The sequence below is a fragment of the Rhipicephalus microplus genome, unplaced genomic scaffold, assembly GCF_043290135.1.
Source record: "Rhipicephalus microplus isolate Deutch F79 unplaced genomic scaffold, USDA_Rmic scaffold_115, whole genome shotgun sequence".
Classification (NCBI taxonomy): domain Eukaryota; kingdom Metazoa; phylum Arthropoda; class Arachnida; order Ixodida; family Ixodidae; genus Rhipicephalus; species Rhipicephalus microplus.
The window spans coordinates 625001-637500 of NW_027464687.1; the positions used below are offsets into that span (position 1 = coordinate 625001).

Consider the following 12500-nt stretch of genomic DNA (forward strand, 5'->3'; position numbering starts at 1 on the left):
AACGACCGTGTCGAAAGCCCAAACACCGCCGAGGCCAGTCGCCGCCGCCGCAAGGGCAGCCACGCAGCCTGGCGAGAGGCATCGTCTCGTGTAGCGTCGCCCCCGCCCCAACTGGAGTGGCCCAGTTTTTTGAACGGGACGGGAACTGCGAAGCACTTAGACCGACGGCGGACTACGACGAGAACGCCTTAAGCTTCGCCAACGTTTCGCCAACTCGTGCGGGAGACTTTTTCCGCTTCGCGGCAAGTCGTCGCGCCGTGCTCTCCGCATCAACCGCGTACGCAGCGAACCGCAAACGTCGGGCGCAGCCTCCTCACCTCCCTGCGCTTTGCGCGCGAACGTTCCCTGTTCGCGCGGCAAAGCCTGGAGGAGGCACGGCCCCGCAGCGTGTTCGAGCGCCCGGTCTACGGGACACCCTGCTTACTTCGAGGGCAACAAGCGCAACGCAAGGCTGCGATCTCGCGCACTTTGCGCACGGCTGGAGAAGCTTTGCTGGCCGGCTTTCGCTCCTCGTGTTTACCGTGCGTTAAAGTTGCGCGTCCGTGGCTCTCGCAGCTCTTGCGCGCCCGGTCGCAGAGAGGAGTACGCAACCTCGACCGCACTTTCCCTGCAGGCTTCCTTCCGACTCGAAGTCCTGCGGCGGTCTCAACGAGGTGCCACATCCTCAATGCAGTCGGTCGCCCCCGTTTCGGTTGGGCTCTGGCACGACGGTCGCCACCGTCTCGCCCTTGAGTGGCCGCTGTTGGCGCTCGCTGTGAGGTGTTCAGCGTGCTGTCCGTGTTGCCGACGCGGTCAAAACGAGTCGACGGCTCACGTTCCCTTGTGCGCCGAAGGCTCTCTTGATATGTGATCCGACCCTCAGACAGACGAAGCCAAGGGAAGACCCAAGGCCGCAATGTGCGTTCAAAGAATCAGTGCTCAGTGTGTCCTGCAATTCACACCAAGTCTCGCAGCTGGCTGCGTTCTTCATCGACCCGAGAACCGAGTGATCCACCGCTTAGAGTCGTGAAAAAGTGTTTGTTCAATTCCGTACAGTCAAAACCAAACGTTTCTGGCACTCGGCCAAACAGTGGCCAAGAAGGGCGCTTTTCAGCGCACGCTTGGACTCCAAAACTCTGCCGCGCCTTTTTCGGCTGCCGCAAATCGAGCAAACGGTGTGTTTCGGACGGCGTTTCGCTTTCGCTACTTGCGAGTGCTTTCGTGGTCCACCCCTCTATAAATACTCGGGAGGCGTCGAAGCCGGTTCTCCAAGCCGGACCCGTAGGTATCGTTGTGTGCTCGCTCTCATTGGCCCGCCTAACCAGAAAATGCCTGCGGTACACCCATTTGGATAAGAGTGCACGCAGATGCGGGCCTCGACGGCTACACATTTCCTCGGGCGGCCGCCTCCCGGCCTCCGTGGAGCGCGGGATGCACGGTCCCATCGACAAGCCTCTCCCGTTTTTACCGTGGCGTCGCGGTTCACCACGGCAGGCGGGTCGGTCTCCTCCGCATAAAAAGGGGGACCCCCGCTTTTTGTTCCACGAAATCGCACAAGCTTTTTTCGCATCCACGGTTTGCCACCGCACACCAAAATGCCGATCCGGCTGCCTACTTTAGCCAACAGGTGGAGCCAGGCGCGCCGTACTTGCGCGGCACTTCCCACGTCCACCGAAGTCGGTGCCAAGGACCACTTTCGGCGCCGGAGCCGCGTACGAGCCTACTCGAGGCGGAAGAACGAAGCCAGCAAGGGCCTGGCCGCAAGTGCGTTCAATTGTCGGGACGTCCAAGTCCCTCGTTCTTCCGTGCTTCCTCTTTCGGCAAGTCGTTGCGGCACCTTCCCAAAGCGCGCAGACCCGCTAATCGCGACGAGCGCGACGTGGCCGTGCCGCCTTTCCCTCGGCAGCAAGCAAAACGCCTGGCAACGTCGACGCTCCCCTAACCGCGATCTCGCACCGTGTTTCGTGTGGCGAATTCAAAAGCCGGCCGGCGCTGCTGCAACCATTACGGTCGGTACGCATACGCCGCGGAGGGCGGGACGGTCATCGGAGCGTGCGGTTCCTCCATCGAGTACTGCGCACCTCGGCCGTCGCATCGCCGTGCCATGACCGGCCGCGCGTCAACGCGAACCGGTGCCAGCGAGATCCCTCGCCTGCAAGAACCGACCGGCAGCCTCCGTCACCCGAGGACGCGGAGGCGCTTGCCGCGGACGGCGGGACGGTATGCACTGGTGCACAGCGGACCCGTCACATCGCCAGTTCCTTGACCGACCGCCGACGCTTGTGCCGTTCCTCTCGTACTTGGCAGTCGCCGCGCGATTGTCGGGTCTCGTTCTTGCACGCTCGAACGGTCGGGAGGGCACTCGGCTGGCGTTTCGGGAACGCGCAGCCTCGCCTTCTACCGACGTAACCACGACTCGCCGTTCGCGCTCCGCCGCTCCTGTTTACAGTACTAGGCGGTCCCGCAGCGGTCGGGTCGCGCATTTCGAGCGCTTCGAGCCACGGTGCAGTGGCGGGTCGAAAGCCGACCTATGAGTGCGTTGCGCCGTTTGTACCCGCGTCCGCCACCTGGCCGACCGTCCAAGGTCGCGGTGTTGGCGTCCGCTGGGCGCAACAATTTGTCACGGGGTGCCGCTCCACATTCAGGCAGCCCCGTGGGGAAAAGCCGACCCCGCGTCCAAACGGGGTCAGCGGCAGAAAGTGTCGGGCGCAGACGCAGCTGAGGCGCTCACCCTTCACAATCCGTTAATGATCCTTCCGCAGGTTCACCTACGGAAACCTTGTTACGACTTTTACTTCCTCTAAATGATCAAGTTTGGTCATCTTTCCAACAGACCGGCGCAACCGAAAGGCCGCGCCGGACATCGGTCCGAAGACCTCACTAAATCATTCAATCGGTAGTAGCGACGGGCGGTGTGTACAAAGGGCAGGGACGTAATCAACGCGAGCTTATGACTCGCGCTTACTGGGAATTCCTCGTTCAAGGGGAACAATTGCAAGCCCCTATCCCAATCACGAAAGAAGTTCCACGGGTTACCCAGTCTTTTCAGACAGGGATAAAGACACGCTGCTTCCTTCAGTGTAGCGCGCGTGCGGCCCCGGACATCTAAGGGCATCACAGACCTGTTATTGCTCTGTTTCGTGCGGCTAGGAGCCGCTTGTCCCTCTAAGAAGGTTGTAAGGTGCTGGGAACCCCGCACCTATTTAATAGGCTAGAGTCTCGTTCGTTATCGGAATTAACCAGACAAATCGCTCCACCAACTAAGAACGGCCATGCACCACCATCCACCGAATCAAGAAAGAGCTCTCAATCTGTCAATCCTCCCAGTGTCCGGGCCGGGTAAGTTTTCCCGTGTTGAGTCAAATTAAGCCGCAGGCTCCACTCCTGGTGGTGCCCTTCCGTCAATTCCTTTAAGTTTCAGCTTTGCAACCATACTTCCCCCGGAACCCAAATACTTTGGTTTCCCGGAAGCTGCCCGCCGAGTCATTTGAGTAACTCAGGCGGATCGCTGGTTGGCATCGTTTATGGTCAGAACTAGGGCGGTATCTGATCGCCTTCGAACCTCTGACTTTCGTTCTTGATCAATGAAAACATTCTTGGCAAATGCTTTCGCAGTAGTTCGTCTTGCGACGGTCCAAGAATTTCACCTCTAGCGCCGCAATACGAATGCCCCCGTCCGTCCCTCTTAATCATTACCTCGTATTCCAAAAACCAACAGAACAGAAACGAGGTCTTGTTCTATTATTCCATGCAAGTTTATTCAGGCGACTCGCCTGCGTTGAGCACTCTAATTTTTTCAAAGTAAAAGCACCGGCCATCTCGAGGCACACAATGAAGTGCACCAAGAAAGAACCGGCATGATGTTCAGTCCGAGCCGTCGCATCGGGTAGATGCACTACTCGTCTGGAACTGAGATCCAACTACGAGCTTTTTAACCGCAGCAGCTTTAGTATACGCTATTGGAGCTGGAATTACCGCGGCTGCTGGCACCAGACTTGCCCTCCAATTGATCCTCGTTAAAGGATTTAGAGTGTACTCATTTCAATTACGGGGCCTCAAAAGAGTCCCGTATTGTTATTTTTCGTCACTACCTCCCCGTGCCGGGAGTGGGTAATTTGCGCGCCTGCTGCCTTCCTTGGATGTGGTAGCCGTTTCTCAGGCTCCCTCTCCGGAATCGAACCCTGATTCTCCGTTACCCGTAACAACCATGGTAAGCAAGTAACCTACCATCGAAAGTTGATAAGGCAGACACTTGAAAGAAACGTCGCCGGCTCGTGGCCATGCGATCAGCACAAAGTTATCCAGAGTCACCACACAATACGGGCCGAAACCCGATCGATCTTGGTCTAATAAAAGCACCCGTTACCCAAAGGGCTCCAGGCTCACTGCATGTATTAGCTCTAGAATTGCCACAGTTATCCAAGTAGGAAGAAACGATCTAAGGAACCATAACTGATTTAATGAGCCATTCGCGGTTTCGCCTTATTTCGGCATGTACTTAGACATGCATGGCTTAATCTTTGAGACAAGCATATGATTACTGGCAGGATCAACCAGGTAATCGTTCGACTGCGCGTCCGTCCTCGCCTTCGGCGGGCCGGACGCAGTCTGTGTGCGGCGGAGGCCACCTTCAGGCGCCCCAACACGCTTATTTTGCACTCCGAGATGACGGCGTTCGAGCTCGCTACGGCACAACCTTCCCGAAAGACGAGTGGGAGCCGTGCGGCAAGAAGCACGTTCATGCTCGCTCTTTTTCGTTGCATCGACTCGGTCGCGCCGTGCGGGTTGCCCAAGCCCGCTGCACTGTCGGTGGACCGGCCGGAACTAGCAACGGAGCCGAGACTGCAAAGCCGCCAGACGACGGGTCACGCCCGCGTCTTCGGCGCTTTCGCATCTGAATCGCCCGAGGACGACACGGAACACACCTCGATATCGTGGTAAAACGGCACCGTCCGACAACCAGCCCCTAACGCATCAAGCGGATGAGGCTGCAGACGACTGCCGTGGATTCCCCTGGAGCAGACCCGAGGACACGCTTGACGAGGCCGAAGCCCGCCGCATATCAGACACCCGGTCGCTTTCGCGTACGCCGCTCACGAGAACCCCCACATAATAGCAGCGATAAGTACCCAGACCTCCTTGGGCACTAATACGAGCGTACTCGAGAAAATTTCACCGCGGGTGTGCCCCGAAACGTGTGGCACGTTGAGCGTGCCACAAGTCTACGTCGCTCTCAAACCCGCCGAGGTCGTAGAATTTGCGACCCTGCTCACGAAATTCCCACCGAGGATACGGCCGCAAACGTACCGCACCTTGGGTAGGCCACGAGTTTGTGCAACACTACGCTGACGGCACAGCACCGAGGTCGTGCGCGCACGCACGGGAAAATTCCGCCGCGGTTTCTGCCGAAAACGTGAGGCACCACGACTCTCCGCAAGTTCGCGTCGACTGCGAAAGACCGAAGTCGTGAACGACGTGTCCGCTACTCGCCGCCGACACGCTGGACACCAAACGTACAACGACTCGACGGCGTCGTAGAGGCCCACGACGCGGTTTTCCTTAACGACGTCTCGGCGTGGCACCGACAGGTTAGAACGGCCGACCAACGTTCCCTGTCCGCCGTTCGGCTCAGTCGAAGGGCTCGGCGACTTCGGCAACGCTGCGAAGCCGCACGGTGACGCACGCCATGTCCCCATTTTTTTTTTTTTCTTTCTGCGTCTGCCGGGGTGCCCCTATAATAGCAGCGATAAGCACCCAGACCGCCGTGGGTCGCTCGCCCCGGCTGACGTGGTTTTTCGTACTCCTGCGGCGGTCGCCGTCAAGCACGTCCAAATACGCTACTTTCGTGGGCGCATTCACGCTCTTTCGCTTCGCCGGAGTGCCAGCACTCACTCTGCCAAAAACGGCGAACATCCGAGCGGCGGTTCCCACTTTTGCGTCGGCGTCGCAAACCCCGCCCCGGCAGACGAGGTTTGCCGTACTCGTGCGACGGTGGCCGGCGGGCACGTCGAAAGACGCCGATATCGTGCGCGAATTGGCGCACCTTGGCTTCACCGGAGTGCCGCCACTGACTCCTCCAAAAACGGCGAAGATCCGAGCGGCGCTTCCCACTTTCGCATCGGCGTCCCGAACTCCGCCCCGGCTGACGCGGTTTACCGTACTCGTGCGACGGTCGCCGGCGAGCACGTGGAAAGACGCCGATATCGTGCCCGAATCGGCTCCGTTCGGCTTCGCCGGAGTGCCAGCACTGGCTCGGCGAAAGACGACGAACATCCGAGCGACGGTTCTCACTATTGCGTACGCGTCGCAAACCCCGCCCCGGCAGACGCACTTTGCCGTACTCGTGCGACGGTCGCCGGCGAGCACGTAGAAAGACGCCGATATCGTGCCGGAATCGGCCCCGTTTGGCTTCGCCGGAGTGCCAGCACTCACTCGGCCACAAACGGCGAACATCCGAGCGGCGGTTCCCACTTAGCCGTCGGCGTCCCGAACTCCGCCCCGGCAGACGCGGTTGCCGAGCTCGTGCGACTAGCGACCGCGAAGCCGTCTCGCGACGCCGCTTTCGTGCGCGGCTCCCACTGCGACCTGGGTCACCCGAGGTCGACGAGCAAGAAAGAATGTCGAAAAAAAATTTTTTTTTTTTTTGCGTCTGCCGGGGTGCCCCTATAATAGCAGCGATAAGCACCCAGACCGCCATGGGTCGCTCGCCCCGGCTGACGTGGTTTTTCGTTTTCCTGCGGTGGTCGTCGTCAAGCACGTCCAAACACGCCACTTTCGTGGGCGCATTCGCGCTCTTTCGCTTCGCCGGAGTGCCAGCACTCACTCTGCCAAAAACGGCGAACATCCTAGTGGCGGTTCCCACTTTTGCGTCGGCGTCGCCAACCCCGCCCCGGCATACGCGGTTTGCCGTACTCGTGCGGCGGTGGCCGGCGGGCACGTCGAAAGACACCGATATCGTGCGCGAGTCGATGCTTCTTGGTCTCGCAGGAGGGCCGCCACTCACTCCTGCAAAAACGGCGAAGATCCGAGCGGCGCTTCCCACTTTTTCGTCGGCATCGCAAACCTCGCCCCGGCAGACGCGCTTTGCCGTACTCGTGCGACGGTCGCCGGCGAGCACGTCGAAATACGCCGATATCGTGCCCGAATCGGCCCCGTTTCGCTTCGCCGGAGTGCCAGCACTCACTCGGCCAAAAACGGCGAACATCCGAGCAGCGGTACCCACTTAGCCGTCGGCATCCCGAACTCCGCGCCGGCTGACGCGGTTGCCGAGCTCGTGCGACTAGCGACCGCGAACGCGTCTCGCGACGCCGCTTTCGTGCGCGGCTCCCATTGCGACCTGGGTTACCCGAGCTCGACCAGCAAAAAAGAAGGTCGAAAAAAAATTTTTTTTTTCTGCGTCTGCCGGGGTGCCCCTATAATAGCAGCGATAAGCACCCAGACCGCCGTGGGTCGCTCGCCCCGGCTGACGTGGTTTTTCGTACTCCTGCAGCGGTCGCCGTCAAGCACGTCCAAATACGCCACTTTCGTGGGCGCTTTCGCGCTCTTTCGCGTCGCCGGTGTGCCAGCACTCACTCTGCCAAAAACGGCGAACATCCTAGTGGCGGTTCCCACTTTTGCGTCGGCGTCGCCAACCCCGCCCCGGCATACGCGGTTTGCCGTACTCGTGCGGCGGTGGCCGGCGGGCACGTCGAAAGACACCGATATCGTGCGCGAGTCGATGCTTCTTGGTCTCGCAGGAGGGCCGCCACTCACTCCTGCAAAAACGGCGAAGATCCGAGCGGCGCTTCCCACTTTTTCGTCGGCATCGCAAACCTCGCCCCGGCAGACGCGCTTTGCCGTACTCGTGCGACGGTCGCCAGCGAGCACGTCGAAATACGCCGATATCGTGCCCGAATCGGCCCCGTTTCGCTTCGCCGGAGTGCCAGCACTCACTCGGCCAAAAACGGCGAACATCCGAGCAGCGGTACCCACTTAGCCGTCGGCATCCCGAACTCCGCGCCGGCTGACGCGGTTGCCGAGCTCGTGCGACTAGCGACCGCGAACGCGTCTCGCGACGCCGCTTTCGTGCGCGGCTCCCATTGCGACCTGGGTTACCCGAGCTCGACCAGCAAAAAAGAAGGTCGAAAAAAAATTTTTTTTTTCTGCGTCTGCCGGGGTGCCCCTATAATAGCAGCGATAAGCACCCAGACCGCCGTGGGTCGCTCGCCCCGGCTGACGTGGTTTTTCGTACTCCTGCAGCGGTCGCCGTCAAGCACGTCCAAATACGCCACTTTCGTGGGCGCTTTCGCGCTCTTTCGCGTCGCCGGTGTGCCAGCACTCACTCTGCCAAAAACGGCCAACATCCGAGCGGCGGTTCCCACTTTTGCGTCGGCGTCGTAAACCCCGCCCCGGCAGACGCGGTTTGCCCTACTCGTTCGACGGTCGCCGGCGAGCGCGTCGAAAGACGCCGATATCGTGCGCTAATTGGCGCTCCTTGGCTTCTCCGGAGTGCCGCCACTCACTCCTCCAAAAACGGCGAAGATCCGAGCGGCGTTCTCCACTTTCGCATCGGCGTCCCGAACTCCGCCCGGGCTGACGCGGTTTACCGTACTCGTGCGACGGTCGCCGCCGGGCACGTCGAAAGACGCCGATATCGTGCCGTAATCGGCCCCGTTTGGCTTCGCCCGAGTGCCAGCACTCACTCGGCCAAAAACGGCGAACATCCGAGCAGCGTTTCCCACTTTCGCATCGGCGTCCCGAAGCCCGCCCCGGCAGACGCGGTTTGCCCTACTCGAGCGACGGTCGCCGGCGATCACGTCGAAAGGCGCCGAATTCGTGCACGAATCGATGCTTCTTGGTCTCGCAGGAGGGCCGCCACTCACTCCTGCAAAAACGGCGAAGATCCGAGTTGCGCTTCCCACTTTTTCGTCGGCGTCCCGAACTACGCCCCGGCTGACGCGGTTTACCGTACTCGTGCGACGGTCGCCGGCGGGCACTTCAAAATACGCCGATTTCGTGGGCGCATTCACGCTGTTTCGCTTCCCCGGAGTGCCAACACTCACTCTGCCGAAAGCGGCGATCATCCGAGCGGCGGTTCCCACTTTTGCGTCGGCTTCGCAAACGGCGCCCCGGCAGACGCGCTCGTGCGACGTACTCGTGCGACGGTCGCCGGCGAGCACGTCGAAAGACGCCGATATCGTGCTCGAATCGACCCCGTTTCGCTTCGCCGGAGTGCTGCCAGTCACGGCGCAGAAAACGGCGAACAAGTGTTTTTTTTTTTTTTCCTAGAATTTGTGTTATAGAAGGCACATTTGATATCGGACGATAATTTTCAACTTTATCACGCGCACCGATTTTCGTGTAGAGGTTTGCAAGTTTATGGGAATTTCTCCACTTGGAATAATGCGATTTAGTAGTACTACGAGAACTTCATGGATGTACTCAAGGGTACGGGGCAAGTCAGTTACGTCAACACCTGCAGATTTTTTACACTTCAAACTGAAAATTGTTGGTTGTGAGTCCTCGTGTGATATTAAAGGCCGATTCGCTAACACATAGAACAAAGAAAGAAAGGAAGAAAAAACGCCCGCGCTCGCTCAAGAAACCTGGGTTCGCAACAAGTGGCAACAACAAGCAACCGAGCGAGTGCGCCAAAACCCGTGGCGGCCGAACAAACGCGAAGTCCCAACCGCGTCAGCCGGGGCGGCACGGGACAGGAAAAATCACTTCAGCCGGGGCGGCGGGGCACCGAATAAACCTCGTCACCTCGTCGCAGGATAAAAGAGGAAACAAAAAGTCTAAACAGCGTCTGCTGGAGCGAATGCGTAATAAAACAACAACAACAACAAAAAAAAAACACCCGCGCTCAAGAAGTCTGCAATCCTCACAAAAGGCGACTGTGACCGAGCAGCGTCAGCCGGGGCCGTGCGGAAACGGAAAAACCGCGACTACCGGGGCGTCGAGGCACCGAAAAATCCTCTTCAGCCGCGGCGAAAAAAAAAAACAAAAAGAAAGACGGAGGGGGGGGGGGGAACCACGTCTGCCGGGGCGAAGGAAAAAAAAAAACGCGTCTGCCGGGGCGAGCCCGGGTGCGGCACCACCGGGAAAACTGTGGCAAACAGACATGGCGATCGAGTGAGTGGGCCGCCAGCCAGGCTCAGCCAAAAAGTGCAAAGTCCGAACTGCGTCAGCCGGGGCGGCAAAAACCGCGTCAGCCGGGGCGGCGCAAAAAACCGCGTCTGCCGGGGCGGCACGAAACCGCGTCAGCCGGGGCGGGGCGAAAACTGCGTCAGCCGGGGCGAAAAGAAAAAAAAAAACGCGTCTGCCGGGGCAAGCCCGGGTGCGGCACCACCGGGAAAACTGTGGCAAACAGACATGGCGATCGAGTGAGTGGGCCGCCAGCCAGGCACAGCCGAAAAGTGCAAAGTCCGAACCGTGTCAGCCGGGGCGACGCAAAAACCGCGTCAGCCGGGGCGGCGCGAAAACCGCGTCAGCCGGGGCGGCACGAAACCGCGTCAGCCGGGGCGGCGCGAAAACTGCGTCAGCCGGGGCGGCGCGAAAACCTCGTCAGCCGGGGCGAGCGAAAAGGGGGGGGGGGGGGGGAACCACGTCTGCCGGGGCGAAAGAAAAAAAAAACGCGTCTGCCGGGGCGAGCCCGGGTGCGGCACCACCGGGAAGACTGTGGCAAACAGACATGGCGATCGAGTGAGTGGGCCGCCAGCCAGGCTCAGCCCAAAAAGTGCCAAGTCCGAACTGCGTCAGCCGGGGCGGCAAAAACCGCGTCAGCCGGGGCGGCGCGAAAACCGCGTCTGCCGGGGCGGCGCGAAAACTGCGTCAGCCGGGGCGAGCCCGGGTGCGGCACCACCGGGAAAACTGTGGCAAACAGACATGGCGATCGAGTGAGTGGGCCGCCAGCCAGGCACAGCCGAAAAGTGCTAAGTCCGAACTGCGTCTGCCGGGGCGGCACGAAACCGCGTCAGCCGGGGCGGCGCGAAAACCGCGTCTGCCGGGGCGGCACGAAACCGCGTCAGCCGGGGCGGCGCGAAAACTGCGTCAGCCGGGGCGAGCCCGGGTGCGGCACCACCGGGAAAACTGTGGCAAACAGACATGGCGATCGAGTGAGTGGGCCGCCAGCCAGGCACAGCCGAAAAGTGCTAAGTCCGAACTGCGTCTGCCGGGGCGGCACGAAACCGCGTCAGCCGGGGCGGCGCGAAAACCGCGTCTGCCGGGGCGGCACGAAACCGCGTCAGCCGGGGCGGCGCGAAAACTGCGTCAGCCGGGGCGAGCCCGGGTGCGGCACCACCGGGAAAACTGTGGCAAACAGACATGGCGATCGAGTGAGTGGGCCGCCAGCCAGGCACAGCCGAAAAGTGCTAAGTCCGAACTGCGTCAGCCGGGGCGGCAAAAACCGCGTCAGCCGGGGCGGCGCAAAAAACCGCGTCTGCCGGGGCGGCACGAAACCGCGTCAGCCGGGGCGGCGCGAAAACTGCGTCAGCCGGGGCGAAAGAAAAAAAAAAACGCGTCTGCCGGGGCGAGCCCGGGTGCGGCACCACCGGGAAAACTGTGGCAAACAGACATGGCGATCGAGTGAGTGGGCCGCCAGCCAGGCACAGCCGAAAAGTGCTAAGTCCGAACTGCGTCTGCCGGGGCGGCACGAAACCGCGTCAGCCGGGGCGGCGCGAAAACCGCGTCTGCCGGGGCGGCACGAAACCGCGTCAGCCGGGGCGGCGCGAAAACTGCGTCAGCCGGGGCGAGCCCGGGTGCGGCACCACCGGGAAAACTGTGGCAAACAGACATGGCGATCGAGTGAGTGGGCCGCCAGCCAGGCACAGCCGAAAAGTGCTAAGTCCGAACTGCGTCTGCCGGGGCGGCACGAAACCGCGTCAGCCGGGGCGGCGCGAAAACCGCGTCTGCCGGGGCGGCACGAAACCGCGTCAGCCGGGGCGGCGCGAAAACTGCGTCAGCCGGGGCGAGCCCGGGTGCGGCACCACCGGGAAAACTGTGGCAAACAGACATGGCGATCGAGTGAGTGGGCCGCCAGCCAGGCACAGCCGAAAAGTGCTAAGTCCGAACTGCGTCTGCCGGGGCGGCACGAAACCGCGTCAGCCGGGGCGGCGCGAAAACCGCGTCTGCCGGGGCGGCACGAAACCGCGTCAGCCGGGGCGGCGCGAAAACTGCGTCAGCCGGGGCGAGCCCGGGTGCGGCACCACCGGGAAAACTGTGGCAAACAGACATGGCGATCGAGTGAGTGGGCCGCCAGCCAGGCACAGCCGAAAAGTGCTAAGTCCGAACTGCGTCTGCCGGGGCGGCACGAAACCGCGTCAGCCGGGGCGGCGCGAAAACCGCGTCTGCCGGGGCGGCACGAAACCGCGTCAGCCGGGGCGGCGCGAAAACTGCGTCAGCCGGGGCGAGCCCGGGTGCGGCACCACCGGGAAAACTGTGGCAAACAGACATGGCGATCGAGTGAGTGGGCCGCCAGCCAGGCACAGCCGAAAAGTGCTAAGTCCGAACTGCGTCAGCCGGGGCGGCAAAAACCGCGTCAG

The 12500-nt window shown here is 61.2% G+C and overlaps 2 non-coding genes across 2 annotated transcripts; both read right to left on the minus strand.

Annotated features, from left to right (window-relative positions):
* Positions 1–852: 852 nt before the first annotated feature.
* LOC142790559 (5.8S ribosomal RNA) lies at positions 853–1005 on the minus strand. The gene has a single exon (XR_012889604.1). It is a non-coding gene; the product is annotated as a 5.8S ribosomal RNA (ribosomal RNA).
* Positions 1006–2724: 1719 nt separating this feature from the next.
* Positions 2725–4539, minus strand: LOC142790485 (small subunit ribosomal RNA). Its single transcript, XR_012889543.1, has one exon. It is a non-coding gene; the product is annotated as a small subunit ribosomal RNA (ribosomal RNA).
* Positions 4540–12500: the final 7961 nt, after the last annotated feature.